The sequence below is a fragment of the Meles meles genome, chromosome 1 (assembly GCF_922984935.1).
Source record: "Meles meles chromosome 1, mMelMel3.1 paternal haplotype, whole genome shotgun sequence".
In the NCBI taxonomy this organism is placed as follows: Eukaryota; Metazoa; Chordata; class Mammalia; order Carnivora; family Mustelidae; genus Meles; species Meles meles.
Genome location: NC_060066.1, coordinates 175,066,330 through 175,081,569, shown reverse-complemented (window position 1 = coordinate 175,081,569; position 15,240 = coordinate 175,066,330). Strand labels below are relative to the sequence as shown.

General features: G+C 38.8%; 1 protein-coding gene and 1 pseudogene across 3 annotated transcripts in view; both read left to right on the top strand.

Annotated features, from left to right (window-relative positions):
• The window catches only part of ZFYVE9 (zinc finger FYVE-type containing 9), a 204,249-nt gene that overhangs the window by 41,068 nt on the left and 147,941 nt on the right, over positions 1 to 15,240 (top strand). The window lies entirely within an intron of this gene.
• On the top strand, positions 1,216 to 2,385 carry LOC123937345 (annotated as a pseudogene).

Sequence of the window (15,240 nt, the reverse complement as noted above, 5' to 3'; positions counted from 1 at the left end):
TTATTTGTATTTTGTGGTATCATTTGTAATGTCTTCTCTTTCATATTTGATTTTATTTATTTGAGCTCTCTCTCTTTTTTTCTTGGTTACTCTGGCTGAAGGTTTGTTAATTTTGTTTATTCAAAGGACCAGCTTTAATTTCATTGATCTTTTTAATTTATTTTTTTAGTCTCCATTTATTTCTGTTCTGATTTTTGTTATTTCATTCATTCTGCAAACTTTGGGCCTCACTTTTCTTCTTTTTCTCCTTCCTTGAGGTATAAAGCTAGATTGTTTAACTGACATTTTGCTTGTTTCTTGAGATAGGCCTGTATCACTATGAACTTCCCTTTTACAACTGCTTTTTCTGTCTCCCATAAACTATATTGTGTTTCACTCATCTTAAGGTTTTTAAAATGTTCTCTTTTCATTTCTTTTTTGACCCTTGTTTAGTTCTTTTGAAAGATTACTTTATTGCTGAATGGAGAATGGATCTGGGGAGGAGGGAGCAAAAATAGGTATGAGGGGGCGCCTGGGTGGCTCAGTGGGTTAAAGCCTCTGCCTTTGGCTCAGGTCATGATCCCAGAGTCCTGGGATCGAGCCCCGCATCGGGCTCTCTGCTCAGCAGGGAGCCTGCTTCCTCCTCTCTCTCTCTGCCTACTTGTAATTTCTGTCTTTCAAATAAATGAATAAAATCTTAAAAAAAAATAGGTATGAGAGAGGGAGGGAGGGGAAAATAAAAAGAAAAAAAATAGGTGTAAGAAGATCACTGAAAAAATTATTATAGTAATCCAGATATAGGTTAATAGGGGCTTGGACCAAGGTAGTGATTGTAGACAGAGTAAATGGATTTTCATCAATTTTAGGAGATGGCTGAATGTTGATCTGAGCATCACTGAGAGAGAGAGAGAGATACAGAATGACTGGGTAGATGATTATATAGGGAATGAGAAGAAACAGCATTAATTAGTGTCAGAGTAGATACACTTTACTGAGTTTGAGATGTCTGTGAGATACAGAGACATGAATAGGCACTTGTATAGAAAGGCTTAGAACCCAGAGAAGAGGTCTGAAGTAGATAAAAGGAAATTGGAACTTGTTAACAGATGGTGTTAAGACAATGGTAGTAGATAGAATTCCCTTAAAAAAGAATATAAATCAGGTGTCAGAGTTTTGAACTGCGCTGCTGAGGGTAAAGTATATGTCCTCTGTGTAGTTACCTGGATGCAGCCCACCATGGCCGTACCCTCCCTTGAGGAGCTGGACTCCGAACTTGACCAAGAGTCTGGGTCTCTGGGCTAACCTGAAGGCGTTGTCAAAAGCCTTGAAAGCATACTTTAAAGATGAAGCAAAAAAAGAAAATGGGTGTCAGGATGGAAGTCAAACTTCTGCATCGTCTTTTGATGAGCCTGAGATGCAGATCAGCAGCCAGGATCAAGCTGAGAGGGAACCGGTTGTCCATGTCACCAAAACAAGGAGAAGGTGCAGGAGACTCCACAGAACCCTGACTTCTAGCAGGATCATTCAGAGATAAAAATAAGTGATCACACTGAATTCAAGAATCAAGAGAAGCAGGAAAACCAGGATCTCAGAACTGATGCAGAAATTCCTTCAGCACCAGATGAGAGCCAAGGAGAGGAGAATGTGGTTTTCTCAGGAAAAAGAATAAATGGTAATGAAGATTCATAGGTACTTTCAGAAAGAAAGAAGCCTCTCTACACAGATGGGCTTTTTAAACCTGGAAGAAGTAAAAGAACTGTAAGCACTACTCCAAACTTTAAGAAACTTTATGAGGCTTCTTTTAAGGAGATGGAGTCCATTGATCAATATATTGAGAAAAAAAAGAAACATTTTTCAGAACACAGTTCATTTAATGAACTGAAGAAGCAGCTGGTCACCAAGAGAGCAGTGGTGCCTCCAGTTCCTCTCTAGGGAAGGCTCCCTGTGGCTTGTACTCCCACCAGTCAGTGCCTCTTGCACAGTTGGCCCCTGGGTGCTACAGGCCAGAGCACCTTGTGTGGGAAGGGGTCCGCCAAGCATCAGGTTTTCAGCTGCTGCCAAAGATAATGAGCATAACCATTCACTGACCAAGACTCCAGCCAGAAAGTCTCCACATGTGACCATATCTGGGAGTACCCCAAAAGGCCAGGCTGTGCTTGGGACATACAAGTGAAAGACCACAAATGGGAATTCTGCATCTGTTGTTACCCCATTCAGGTTGGCAACTGAGGCAGTACAGACTCCAGTCTCCAATAGGAAACCAGTGTTTGTTCTCAAAGCAAGTCTGTCTGGTCCTCTCAACTATGAGCCACACAAAGGGAGAAACAGTGGAAGCAACATGAGTGAAAATGAAAGAAGAAAGCAAAGGTTTTGGTAGCTCAAAGAGGCCTCATGGCTGAAGATTGATTTTTTAACATCCTGTAAATATTACTTTATTCTGAACCCTTTCTTTAGTGTAAATATTTTAATACTGTCTTCCCCACTTTAGACAAGACATTTTTCTGCTCTTTCTTCACTATGTAGTGTTTGTGGGTTCTTCACATGCTACATCTCTGAAAAGATGTTATTAACCTTAAAGCTCTCAAATTCTTTGAAATTGCTTTTTTTTTTTAAAAAAAGATTTTATTTATTTATTTATTTGACAGAGAGAGAGATCACAAGTAGGCAGAGAGGCAGGCAGAGAGAGAGGAGGAAACAGGCTCCCTATGGAGCAGAGAGCCCGATGTGGGGCTCGATCCCAGGACCCTGAGATCATGACCTGAGCCGAAGGCAGCGGCTTAATCCACTGAGCCACCCAGGCGCCCCTGAAATTGCTTTTTTACCTAAGTCTCTGTCCTGTTCAGTTTTCTAATGAGACTCATCCTATAGCTCCTTGACCTAGATTTTTAATGTCAGGTTCCCTCTGCTGACAGAACTGGAATCCTCTTCTAGACAGAAACATTTACCTGATGGTAGGTAATTCTATCACAAGCTTTAATGGAACTTGGACCAACAAACAATCTGAGACTTGGACTCAACAAGCTGAGAAAGCCACCTCTTCCTCCTCTAGAAAATCGAGTGTTCTTAATGAAACGGAGCCATATGTGTTGGTAATGGCATAAATTTTCTAAGTTAAAGTGTTTTGTTACCTATGCACATTTTCAGATCACTTGGTGTATTTGCCATCTATCACCCTATATATTCTTCAAAACTTGATAGCTCATTCTAGCCTTATTTAAAAATATACAGGGTCATACTGAAATCTGAGGATTGCTGCTTCAAGGATCAATACCCTTGTCAGAGGTACATCTTACTTTATGAAAAGACTAGAATTGCTTAACATCATAGCTACGTTTGTTGCACCTAAGTGGAGCTTCTGAGCTTTGTAGTGATTGAGATTTTCCTAAATGTTTTCTCATGGTGGCAAAAAAAAGGACAAGGGTGCTTGGGTGGCTCAGTCGTTACATCTGCCTTCTGCTCAGGTCATGATCTTGGGGTCCTGGGAATGAGCCCCGGATCGGGCTCCCTGCTCAGTGGGAAGCCTGCTTCTCCCTCTCTCACTCCTCTTGCTTATGTTCCCTCTCTTGCTGTGTCTCTCTATGTCAAATAAATAAAATTTAAAAAAAGAAAAAAGGAGGACTGAGTGCAGAAATTTCAATATTTAAGATTGTGTAGGAGAAGAGTCAGGAAGGAAGGTGAAAGGAAGGAGTCAATGAAGTAGGAGAAAACCAGAATTTTTAGTGACAGGTAAGTCATAGAGGAAAGCTTTTATAAAGGATGAAAATGTGATTCACTGTAATTGAATGTTGCTAAGATGGGGAAAGAGCCATAAAAGTGTGGGGGGCAAGAGTAGGAGGTGAAGAGGAGACAATGTGAGTACATTAACTCGTTTGAGATTGCATTTCTTTTGAATGTGAAGGGTTCACTATTTGAAAGTTGAGGTGTAGTGGAATATCCAGTGGAGAAGTATGGTATATCAGGTGAATCTGTGGCTCTGGAATTTGAATGAGAGGGGAGGTTAGAGAAATCTGAGAGTCATTCATACGGAGCTGGTGGATGAAAACTTTTAGAAGAAAAGGGAGCCAAAGATAGAACTTGGAAAGACCTACAGTTAGAAATTTTCTTTAGATTGTCATTAAATAATATCATGGTATTCATAATTTGCATAAATAATTTTAGCATGGACTTATTTCATCCAGCTTAGTTGTTCCAAGCTTGGCTTTTTGTAGTTACTGGATTAGTAGTGAGTTACAATCCAGTTTTATATATACTCTTATTATTACTGTTGGTGCATGCAAGTTGTGATATACAAATTGTATCATTCTGTTTACTGCCTAGAATGATTGAAAAGGTAACGCCCGGGGCGCCTGGGTGGCTCAGTGGGTTAAGCCGCTGCCTTCGGCTCAGGTCATGATCTCAGGGTCCTGGGATCGAGTCCCACATCGGGCTCTCTGCTCAGCAGAGAGCCTGCTTCCCTTCCTCTCTCTCTGCCTGCCTCTCTTGTGATTTCTCTCTGTGAAATAAATAAATAAATAAATCTTTAAAAAAAAAAAAAAGAAAAGGTAATGCCCGCCTCCTTTTTTTTTTTTTTTTTAAGATTTTATTTGTTTGACAGAAAGAGACAAGAGAGCAGGAGAAGTGGGAGGTGCCCCCAACATCCTCCTAATAAATTTGTCTTTTGTTTATTATCTACTTGTAGATTATGGAATATGAGTTACTGTCTGACTTTGTAATCTTTGGTATGCTATTAAGGTTGAAACTGATTTTTGGGATGCATGGTGGCTCAGTTGGTTAAGCGTCTGCCTTCGATTGAGGTCATGATCCCAGGGTTCCAGGATTGAGTCCCGCATTGGGCTCCTTGCTCAGTGGGAAGCCCGCCTCTCCTTCTGCCTGCCATTCTCCCTACTTGTGCTCACTTGCTCCCTGTCTCTGAGAAATAAATAAAATCCTAAAAAAAAAAAAAACACACAAAAAAAACCCTCCTGTGATTTTAACATTGTTTGTCTCATTTTATATCAAACTATTGGGATATATCTGTTAAGAATCTTGTTGCAAGTTAAAACTTGCTTAAGAGAAAAAGAGTTTAAAGATACAAAGATATTTCACAGAACCCAGAGGTAGGTGTTGGAGCTGTATGTCTCTGGAACAGTGTAGAAGGGTCTGTAATTCACTCAGTTTAGATCAGGAGTGCACACCTGGTTAATAAACTGGCTAGGTTGATCAGTTTTCCTGGAACATGGCATTTAATCTTGCTATAAAACTTACATGTGTGCAGGAGGTGAGAGGTGGGCAATGCTAGGATTCTGTTGGCAAATATAAACTAAAAGATATATATTATCTGAAAATTCAATGTATGGACTTGGGCTAATATAGAATTAATATAATGATTCCAGTCATGGAACAAAAATCTCTGTGCTACTTTAGGGATGTTGTATATCTGAATTGTTTCTGGCCATTTATCATATATATACAAATTCATCTATATGGTTTTGAGTCTTGTTACTGCAGAGATGAGAATTGTACATGTTCCTTGTTTTAGTGCTAATCTCAAATAGATTTTTTAGAGTTTCAGTGGAGATACATATATATTTACATGTGTTATCATCACATTCCCAAATATTTGTTAAACTGTACTTTTTGTTTAGTGTGTACTATATGAAAACGGCCACCTGATTCTAATAGCTCTTGACTGAGAATTCAGTGTTTGTGAAAGATGCCAGATTGATATCCTGGAAATTGAAACCTTGTGTGAATGTGTGGTAGCAACAATGACAGCTCCCAGATCCTGCTCACTTAATGTACTTTGATGTGCAGGAATAAAGCTCTTCTCAAAGGTTATCGAATTTCTTTTTTCTGCCACTGAGAGTGAAAATGTTGATATTCAAAGGGTTTTTTTAAGGATCAAATATATTTAGCCTTCTCAGAAAGTTTAACTGTCTGGTTACTTTTTTGTTCATGTATTTCTTTTCATTGTTCAGACTTGAGTTAATCACTTAAGATCAATGGCCCTGATGGATTATTAATTGTATAAACAAACACTGGCTAGTATTATGGTTAAAATCATAGTCTTTCTTTCTCTTGTAATTCTTGCACACAGATAGCTTTTTTTTTTTTTAAGATTTTATTTATTTATTTGACAGACAGAGATCACAGGCAGGCAGAGAGGCAGGCAGGGTGGGGGGAAGCAGGCTCCCTGCTTAGCAGAGAGTCTGGTGCGGAGCTCGATCCCAGGACCTTGAGCTCATGACCTGAGCCCAAGGCAGAGGCTTACCCCACTGAGCCACCCGCGTGCCCCACACAGATAGCTTTTTGATATGAATAATCATAGCTACCATTTATTGAGCACGTATGTATGAGATGTCAGATCAGATAAAGAGACACTTTATGTAAATTCATTGTTTTTCATCACTAAAACTATCCTGCAAAGCACAGTTTTCATATAAAGACACTGAGACTTGGATAGGTTAAGTAACTTGCTTAAAGCAACCCCAGATGGTTTTTTGTTTTGTTTTGTAATATTTTATTTATTTATTTGACAGAGACAGCGAGAAAGGAGATAATAAGCAGGGGGAGTGGGAGTGGGAGAGAGAGAAGCAGGCTTCCTGACAAGTGGGGAGCCTGATGTTTGGCTCAGTCCCAGGACCCTGGGATCATGACCTGAGCCGAAGGCAGATGCTTAACTGACTGAGCCACCCAGGCACTCCAGCCCCAGTTGTTAAGTGCTAGAGCTTGAATTCAAACCTGGATTTGCCAGAGTCCTGTACCATTGCTCTTCCACCAAATTCCCTCATAAAAAAGTTTCATTTGTATTAAGCATCAGAGAAGCAAGTCTATTATGTATTGGTAATGGTTGATTTAAAATTCCAGTCCCATGGACATTAAGGAGGGCATGTGATGTAATGAACATTGGGTGTTATCTAAGACTGATGAATCACTGAACTCTGTCTCTAAAACTAATAATGCAGTATATGTTAATTAATTGAATTTCGATTGAAAAAATAGTTTAAAAAAAGATTCCTTGTAAGGAAAAAAAAATCGAGTCCCAGTTTTGCTAGATATTCCATTGTCATATTCATAGATACTCTTGAGTCACACTTTTTTTAAAAAAAGATGAGTTGTGGGGTGTCTGGGCGGCTCAGTTGGTTGGGCGTCTGCCTTCTTCTCAGGGTCCTGGGATCGAGACCCACATAAGGCTCCTTGCTCAGTGGGGAGTCTGCTTCTCTCTTTGCCCCCCACTTGTGCTCTCTTTCTCAAATAAATGGATGAATTTTTTTTAAAAAGTAAGTTGTTAAACTAATAGCTGTCTGAAGAGTTGTGATCATGGATAGAAAGCCTTGATAAAACACAGTTTAAGTTTGAAATGTTTTTCAGTATACAAATTCCTAATTTTATGTTGGCATTAACAGACTTTGCAATAGTAGGTATATATAAGCCTTAGCAGTCTAGGCACAACTCTGGGATCCTTTGTATGGTAAAATTTCCTAGGTGGAAATGTTTTGAAAGTTAGTCCTTTAGTTATTTTACTTTGTATCACGAGTGGTTAGTGACTTACTCTGTGCCAAATACTGTGTTATGTATCATGAATACAATGATAAATAAGACAGAAGCAGTCCTTATCCTGGAAAACCTCAATAGCCTAAAAGGGAGAGAGAAACAGTTTTTAAAAATTCATAATTCAGGGGCACCTGGGTGGCTCAGTGGGTTAAAGCCTCTGCCTTCAGCTCAGGTCATGATCTCAGGGTCCTGGGATCAAGTCCCGCATCGGGCTCTCTGCTCAGCCGGGAGCCTGCTTCTTCTCTCTCTCTCTCTCTCTCTCTCTCTCTGCCTGCCTCTCTGCCTACTTATAAATAAATAAAATATTTTTAAAAATTCATAATTCAGTTGTTAAGTGCTATGATAAAGGATGTCAAAAACTGTAGAAGAAAGAAGGGACACCTATTTGAGACCTAGATCAGAAGGGTTTCATAGAAGATGTGATATGTAGGCTAGGATAAGGCGAAGAAGTAAAAATTAGTAAAGTAACAGTGGAAGGGCACAGTATTCCAAGCCTAAATAATGTGTGGAGGCCTGTTTTTTTGTTTTGTTTTGATAACAGTTTTATTGAGATATTATTGACATACCACAAAATTCATTCTTTTTAAGTATATATTCAGTGGTTTTCAGTATATTCAAAGAGTTGTGCCACCATTACCACTATCTAATTCCAGAACTTTTTTTTTTTAAGAGAGGGAAGGGGTAGGGGCAGGGGGAGAGGGAAAGAGAGAATCTTAAGCAGGCTCCATGCCTAGTGTGGACTCCTACTCAGGGCTTGATCTCATAATTCTGAGATCATGACCTGAGCCGAAATCAAGAGTTGGATACTTAACCAACTGATCCACTCAGACACTCTCAGAACATTTTTACCACATTGAAAAGAAGCCCTATATCTATTAGTGGTCATTCCCTATTCTTTCCTATCCCTATTTTCTGGCAGCCACTTATTTAGTTTCTGTCTTTAAGGATTTGCCTATTCTGGACTTTTCATATAAATAGAACCATTCAGTGTGTGGTCTTTTGTAACTGGCTTCTTTCATTTAGCATAATATTTTCTTTTCTTTTCTTTTTTTTTAAAGATTTTATTTATTTGATAGAGGGAGCGAGAAAGCACATACAGGGGGAGTGGGAGAGGGAGAAACACACCCCAGCTGAGCAGGGAGCCCAGTGGAGGGCCTGATCCCAGGACCCTGGAATCACGACCTCAGCTGAAGGCAGATACCCACCCGACTGAGCCATCCAGGCTCCCCTAGCATAATATTTTCAGGGTTCATCCATATTGTAGTATCTATTAGTATGAGCACATGTTTTGAGGAATGGAGATGGGCAAGATTAAAAGTTCAATTGATTAGTATAACCAGTGCATAGAATAAGAATTTGAGAATAGAAAAAAGGTGTCATACTAAAGAAGTAAGCAGAAACCAAATCAGATGCAACTATGTTTTAGATTTATGGACTTTATTCTAAGGGCAATAGGGTACCACTGAATGGTGTTAAGTGCAAATATAATCAGATTTTGTGTTTTGCATTTGCATAGAGATTTGGCTAACTGGACACAAAACAGGGGCAGGATGAATAGTTAGGATTCTTACAGAAATCTGGGCAACAGGAAGATGTGAGATATGGCAGTGGAAATGGAGAGAAATGGATGGATTTGAGAGATTTAAAAGGCAATATTGGTAAGACTTGGTGTTAGACTGAATGTAGAGGTGGAAGGAAGAAGAGAGGTAGTATCTAAAATGGCATTCAAGGCTTTGAGTTGGTCAGTAGAATGGATAATGGCACATAGAGTCATTAAGGAATTGGTTAACTAGGTAGGTTTCAGGGTGCTGATCTATGAGGAGTTCTGAAATGGCACTGGAAAGCTGATGAGATGAAAAATGCATTTACCAGAACTCTTAATAGAATATTGTATATTGTTTAGAGGAAAACTTTGGTAAGTTTCCATAGAAGAAGGTAAGATCTCCTCCCTCACCTAGCTTCTTGCTTGAATAATGAGGTAGTTCCTAAACTATACTCTAAGAAGCTCAAAGGGTGTTTTATTGAGTGGGACAAATTTGAAATCAGAGCTGAATAGTTCAGTAGAGGAGAGGCTGCTATCACTCCATCTTCTTTTTTGCCTGTACCTTTTATGGTTCTTACCCTTTCCTTTAGAATATTTATAGAAGATTGGATTGAAGAGTATCAAATTGGGGTGCCTCCATGGCTTATTTGGTTAAGTATCCAACTCCTGATTTTGGCTCAGGTCATGATCTTAGTGTTGTGAGATTGAGCCCAGCTTTGGGCTCTGCTTGAAATTCTCTCTCCCCCTCTCCCTCTGCCCCTTCCTCCCTTAAAAAAAAAAAAAAAAAAGTATCAAATTACTAACCTGTTACATGTATCTATTGTTGTGTAATAAATTATACCCAAACACAGTGGTTCAAAACAACAAGTTAATTATTATCTCTCTTGCTTAGGATTGGCTAGTCTCAGCTTGGTGGTTCTCACTTAGGGTTTTCATGAAGTTGTAGTCAGAAGTGGCTGGGTGATGCTTGAGGCTTGCTTGTCTTGAAGCTTGCCCATTCAAATATGTAAAGGTTCATGGGCAAAATCATCTACATGTGGGCTTTCCCTGTGGTTTCTCTGGCATGATAATTAGATTCCAAGAGTGAATATCCCAAAAGGACCAGGAAAAAACTGTTACCTTTCATGTCCTAGCTTTGAAAGTTATGTTGTATTCTTCCTGTTTTGCTCTATTTATTGAGGTAGTCATGAAGTTCTGCCCATGTTTAGAGGAAGGGGACATAGATTTTACCACTCTGAGAAGAACATGTGGGATGGGAGATATTGTAGTAGGTGTCTTTGCAAATATAATCTGCCACACCTAAATTGAGAGTCTTGTATAGAGTAGGATAGGAAACAAAGGAAATGACTTTGGAATATTGAATAAAATTTTGTACATATCGAGTGTAACTCCCTGTCATACTTACTGGTGAAAATGTTAAGAAGTTTGGTTACTAAGCAGATATTGACTTTGATCTATGGTAAATAGTATTAATCAGAACCAAGATAGGAAACAGTATTTAACTGAGAATGTTTTCTAGTTTATCCTTCATATTTTTGTATTTTTTAAAAGATTTTATTTATTTATTTGTCAGAGAGAGAGAGAGAGAAAGATCACAAGCAGGCAGAGTGGCAAGGCAGAGGCAGAGAGAGAAGCAGCCTCCCTGCTGAGCAAGGAGCCGGATGTGGGACTTGATCCCAGGACTCTGGGATCACGACCTGAGCCAAAGGCAGTGGCTTAACCAACTGAGCCACCCAGATGTCCCTTTCGTATTCTTTTTTATCCATGGCCAGGCTTGTGGAAATTACAGAGTCTTCCCTAGTTAACAATGGTTTGACTTGTGATTTTTTTTTTTTTTTTTTGACTTTAGGATCATGTAAAAACAGTACACATTCAGTAGAAACCATACTTCAAATTGTGAATTTTGATTTCTTCCCAGGCTAGTGATATGTGGTATGATACTGTCTTGTGATTCTGGGCAGCAGCAGTGAGCCATGGCTCCCAGGCAGCCATGTGATTGAGTGCAAGAGTAAAGAGTGATACACTTAAAACCATTCTATACCCAAACACCAATTCTGGTTTTTTACTTTCAGTACAATATGCAACACTTTATTATAAAATAAGCTGTTAGATGATTTTGCCCAACTCTAGGCTAATATAAGTGTTCTGAGCATGCTTAAGGTAAACTAGGCTAAGCTATGATGTTTGGTAGGTTAGGTGTATTGAATGTGTTTTAGACTTAAGATTTTCAACTTACAATTGTTTTATTGGGACATAATTCTATCATAAGTTGAAAAAGATCTGTATTACCTTCATAAATCTCTTCTGTTATAAACATGTCCACATCAGAGATTCCTATAAATCGCTTACATTTTATATTTTAAACATCTTTATTCCCTGTCATTGCCCTTATAGGTTTATTTAAAAAAAACAAACTTGGTTTTTAAATTTTAGATGATTCTTCTTTCTCTTTCCCCATATATAATTAAAATTTTAATCTTCTGTTATATATCCCAGAGAGATAATCTTTTAAAATCCTTGTCTTTCCTATTTCCTTCCTTTTTTAGTTTTCATATTTGAAAGTAAAAATTTAAGTAGCTTGGGATTTTTTTTTTTTTTTAAGATTTTATTTATTTTAGAGAGAGCCAGGGAGAGGAGCAAAGTGGGGAGGAGCAAAGGGGGAGGGAGAGATGGGGGAAAGAATCTCATGCTGAGCCTGGAGGCTGATGTGGGCCTCCATGTTAGGACTCTGAAATCATGACCTAAGCCAAAACCAAGATTTCGATGCTTAACTGACTGAGCCACCCAGGCACTCCTAATTTGGGTTTTTATTAATTGAAATTCATGTATCCTTGATACTCTTTCCTGTTATTAACAAATAGTAGACATTCATTCCAAGAAAAATTAGGACTATAAAAGATTGAAAAAAAATGCAAATCACCCAAACACTACCAAGAGATTTTTTTATTATATTTTGGTATATATTTCTTAAGACTTTTAGGTTTTGGGGACCGCCTGGCCGTGGAGTATGCAACTCTTAACCTTGGGGTTGTAGGTTTGAGCCCTATGTTGGGTAGGGAGATTACTTAAAAATAAAATCTTGAAAAAAAAAAAAAAGACTTTTAAGTTTTCCCCAAATATGGAGTCTTACCATTTGTACCATTTTATAAATGGCTCCTTTCAATTGACATGTAGATTTTCCCAATATTTTACTATTTTAACATCAATCTAACAGTTATTCCATATTTTTCTATTTTTCCCATTATTTCCTTAAGGTAAATCTCTAGAATGTAGTTACTATGTTAAAGTGCCTGAATTATAGAGTAATGATAAAATTTCCCAGTTATTACGGCTGATTGGCTCAGTCAGTAGAGCATAGGACTCTTGATCTCCGGGCTGTGAGTTCAGGCCCCATATTGGGTGTGAAGCCTACTTTAAAAAAAAAAAAAAATCAGTTATATAAATCCTTGTCCCTTTTTCCCCCCTCTTCCACTAGAGAATTCCCAGTTTTTGTTTTTCTCTTGCATGTTTTACTTACTGTCTTTCTCCTACAACACACACATTCACAGATATTTATCAGAGTGGAAGAAATCTTCATCATGAAGTTAATTACTTAAATATGGACTTCATGGGGCAGCTGGGTGGCTCAGTGGGGTAAAGCCTCTGCTTTCAGCTCAGGTCATGATCCCAGGGTCCTGGGATCGAGCCCCGCATTGGGCTCTCTGCTCAGCAGGAAGACTGCTTCCCTTCCTCTCTCTGCCTGCCTCTCTGCCTACTTGTGATCTCTCTCTGTCAAATAAATAAATAAAAATCTTTAAAAAAATATGGACTTCATTAATTTCATTTGATTTACCTTTTCACGAAACATTTGTTGAATACTCTACTGTGCCCTGGGTTACAGAGAATGAAGACATAGTCTTTGTTCTCAGTTAACTGACAGTTCAGTGGGGGAGGTAGACAGGCATACCGACAATGTAAATTAATTTGGTAAGTGCTGCCATTTCTGGAGAGAATGCATGACATGAGTATAGGATGACTCTTCTAAAACAGCCTATAGAGAATCAGGGAAGGCTTCCCAGGTTGTGTTGAAAGTGAGTTTGAGTTGAACCTTGGGTAATGCATATTAGCTAGGTAAAGAAGGGTGGCAAAAGTGTCTCAATATAGGCACAGAACATGCAATGATAGAGAAGCATGAGAAAGGATTTCACAAGAAATATGGGTATTTTTGTGTGATTGGAGTTTAGGGAAGTAGTGGGAGAATAGGTTGAAAAAGAGGCAGAGACCAAGTTCTGAAAGGATCTCTATTGCCATATTAAAAATCTGGACTTCATTCTTGGGTGAAGAGAATAAGGGGATTTATTCATTAGCTAGAAAAGCACAATCAATCTGGGTAGTATTTGTGGTGACAAATGAAGACGCATCACTGACATCTAGAGATGTCCCATTAAGTAGGTGAGATAGGAGGGGGATAAGGTGAGAACTGATGAGGGCTTAAAATACGGCAGTTTTAGAAATAGAAGGAGGGAGATATAATTAGGAGGTATTTATTTGGAATCCTTGTCATGGGAGATGTGTTAAATGCTATACTTAATTAAATAATCCTGGATATTTTGAATACTTGCTTTATGTGACAACACTGTTGGCATCATGGGATGAAAGGATAAATAAAGGGTTTCCTGCCTTGAGTGGTTTATTGTGTAGTGGAGTGCAACCGATCATAAAGGGAGAAATCACCATGCAACGTGAAATGTGTTATAAATGTATTCTGAGAACATAGAGAACTAAGTGATTATTCATTTCACTTTAGGAGGTGATATTGAGCAGACTCTTGAAGGCACTCTGAATTTTTTTTTCTGTGTATCTTGAACTGTATTTAAAACATTTTATACTGTATTTTATGTCATATATCTCTCCAGTTATTAAACTTCTTTTGTTCCTTCCAAAAACCAATTCCATAATGCCAAAAGGCGATGAAAAAGCTCTACCGTAAAGTGCTTGTTCTAGGCAAAAAGTACTAGATTCTTAAAAAAAAAAAAAAAAAGACAAAAAAAAGTACTAGATACTGTTTTTTCTTTTTTAAGATTTTTATTTATTGGGGCGCCTGGGTGGCTCAGTGGGTTAAGCCTCTGCCTTCGGCTGGGGTCGTGATCTCAGGGTCCTGGGATCGAGCCCTGCGTCGGACTCTCTGCTCAGCGGGGCCTCTGCTTCCCTCTCTCTCTCCGTCTGCCTCTCTGCCTACTTGTGATCTCTCTCTCTATATATATCAAATTAATAAATAAAATCTTTAAAAAAAGATTTTTATTTATTTGACGGACAGAGATCACAAGTAGGCAGAGAGGCAGGCAGAGAGAGAGAGGGGGAAGCAGGCTCCCCACTGAGCAGAAAGCCCGATGTGGGACTGGATCCCCTCGATCCTAGGACCCTGGGATCATGACCTGACCTGAAAGCAGAGGTGTTAACCCACCGAGCCATCCAGGTGCCCCTAGATACTGTTTCTTATCTGGAAAGCACGTTTTTAGGTGAGGTGAGGGAGGCACTACTTGTTACTTGTCTATTTATCTCTCCCATTGTTTTTCTAAACTATTTATCAATTTATTTACTAGGGCATTGGCAACTTTTAAGCCTACTTTTCAGAAAGAATACAGTATTATATTCCATTATGTGTTCTCAAAGATAAGAATGGAGACTTGTGGCTCAGTAGGATAGATTGATCCCTCTCCCCCCACACACTTATTTTCTTTCTTCCCTAAAACGCCACTGAATGATAGGAAGAAACAACAGAAAAGGAAACAGCATTGGGTGGGAGGTTTCAGTGAATGGAAAAAGTAAAATAAAGCTCTTAGAACTGAAGAAGCAATACACTGTGGAGGGAGACATGATGAGAAGTAAGTGTACACCCCTACAGAACCTTAGAGAAACTTGTGGAGGCTCTAGGAATCTCTAAAGGCTTAGGTGAGGTTTAGTGCTGAAAAAGAAATTGGTTGAAAGTCTGTACAAGAAGTGGTTAGATATGCTGGTATTCTGCCCTAGTTTATGTAGCCAAGTAATATTATTCTTTGTCCTGCAGGAAACTTAAAGGTTTATTTTTTGAAAGAATTTAATTATGAAAACTTTGAGCTAAGGGATTCCAGGCATATCAAAAGATAGGGATGAGGCACAGGGTTGAAAGTAGATTGACTAAGGGAAATGTAGTGTGAAGTCACAGA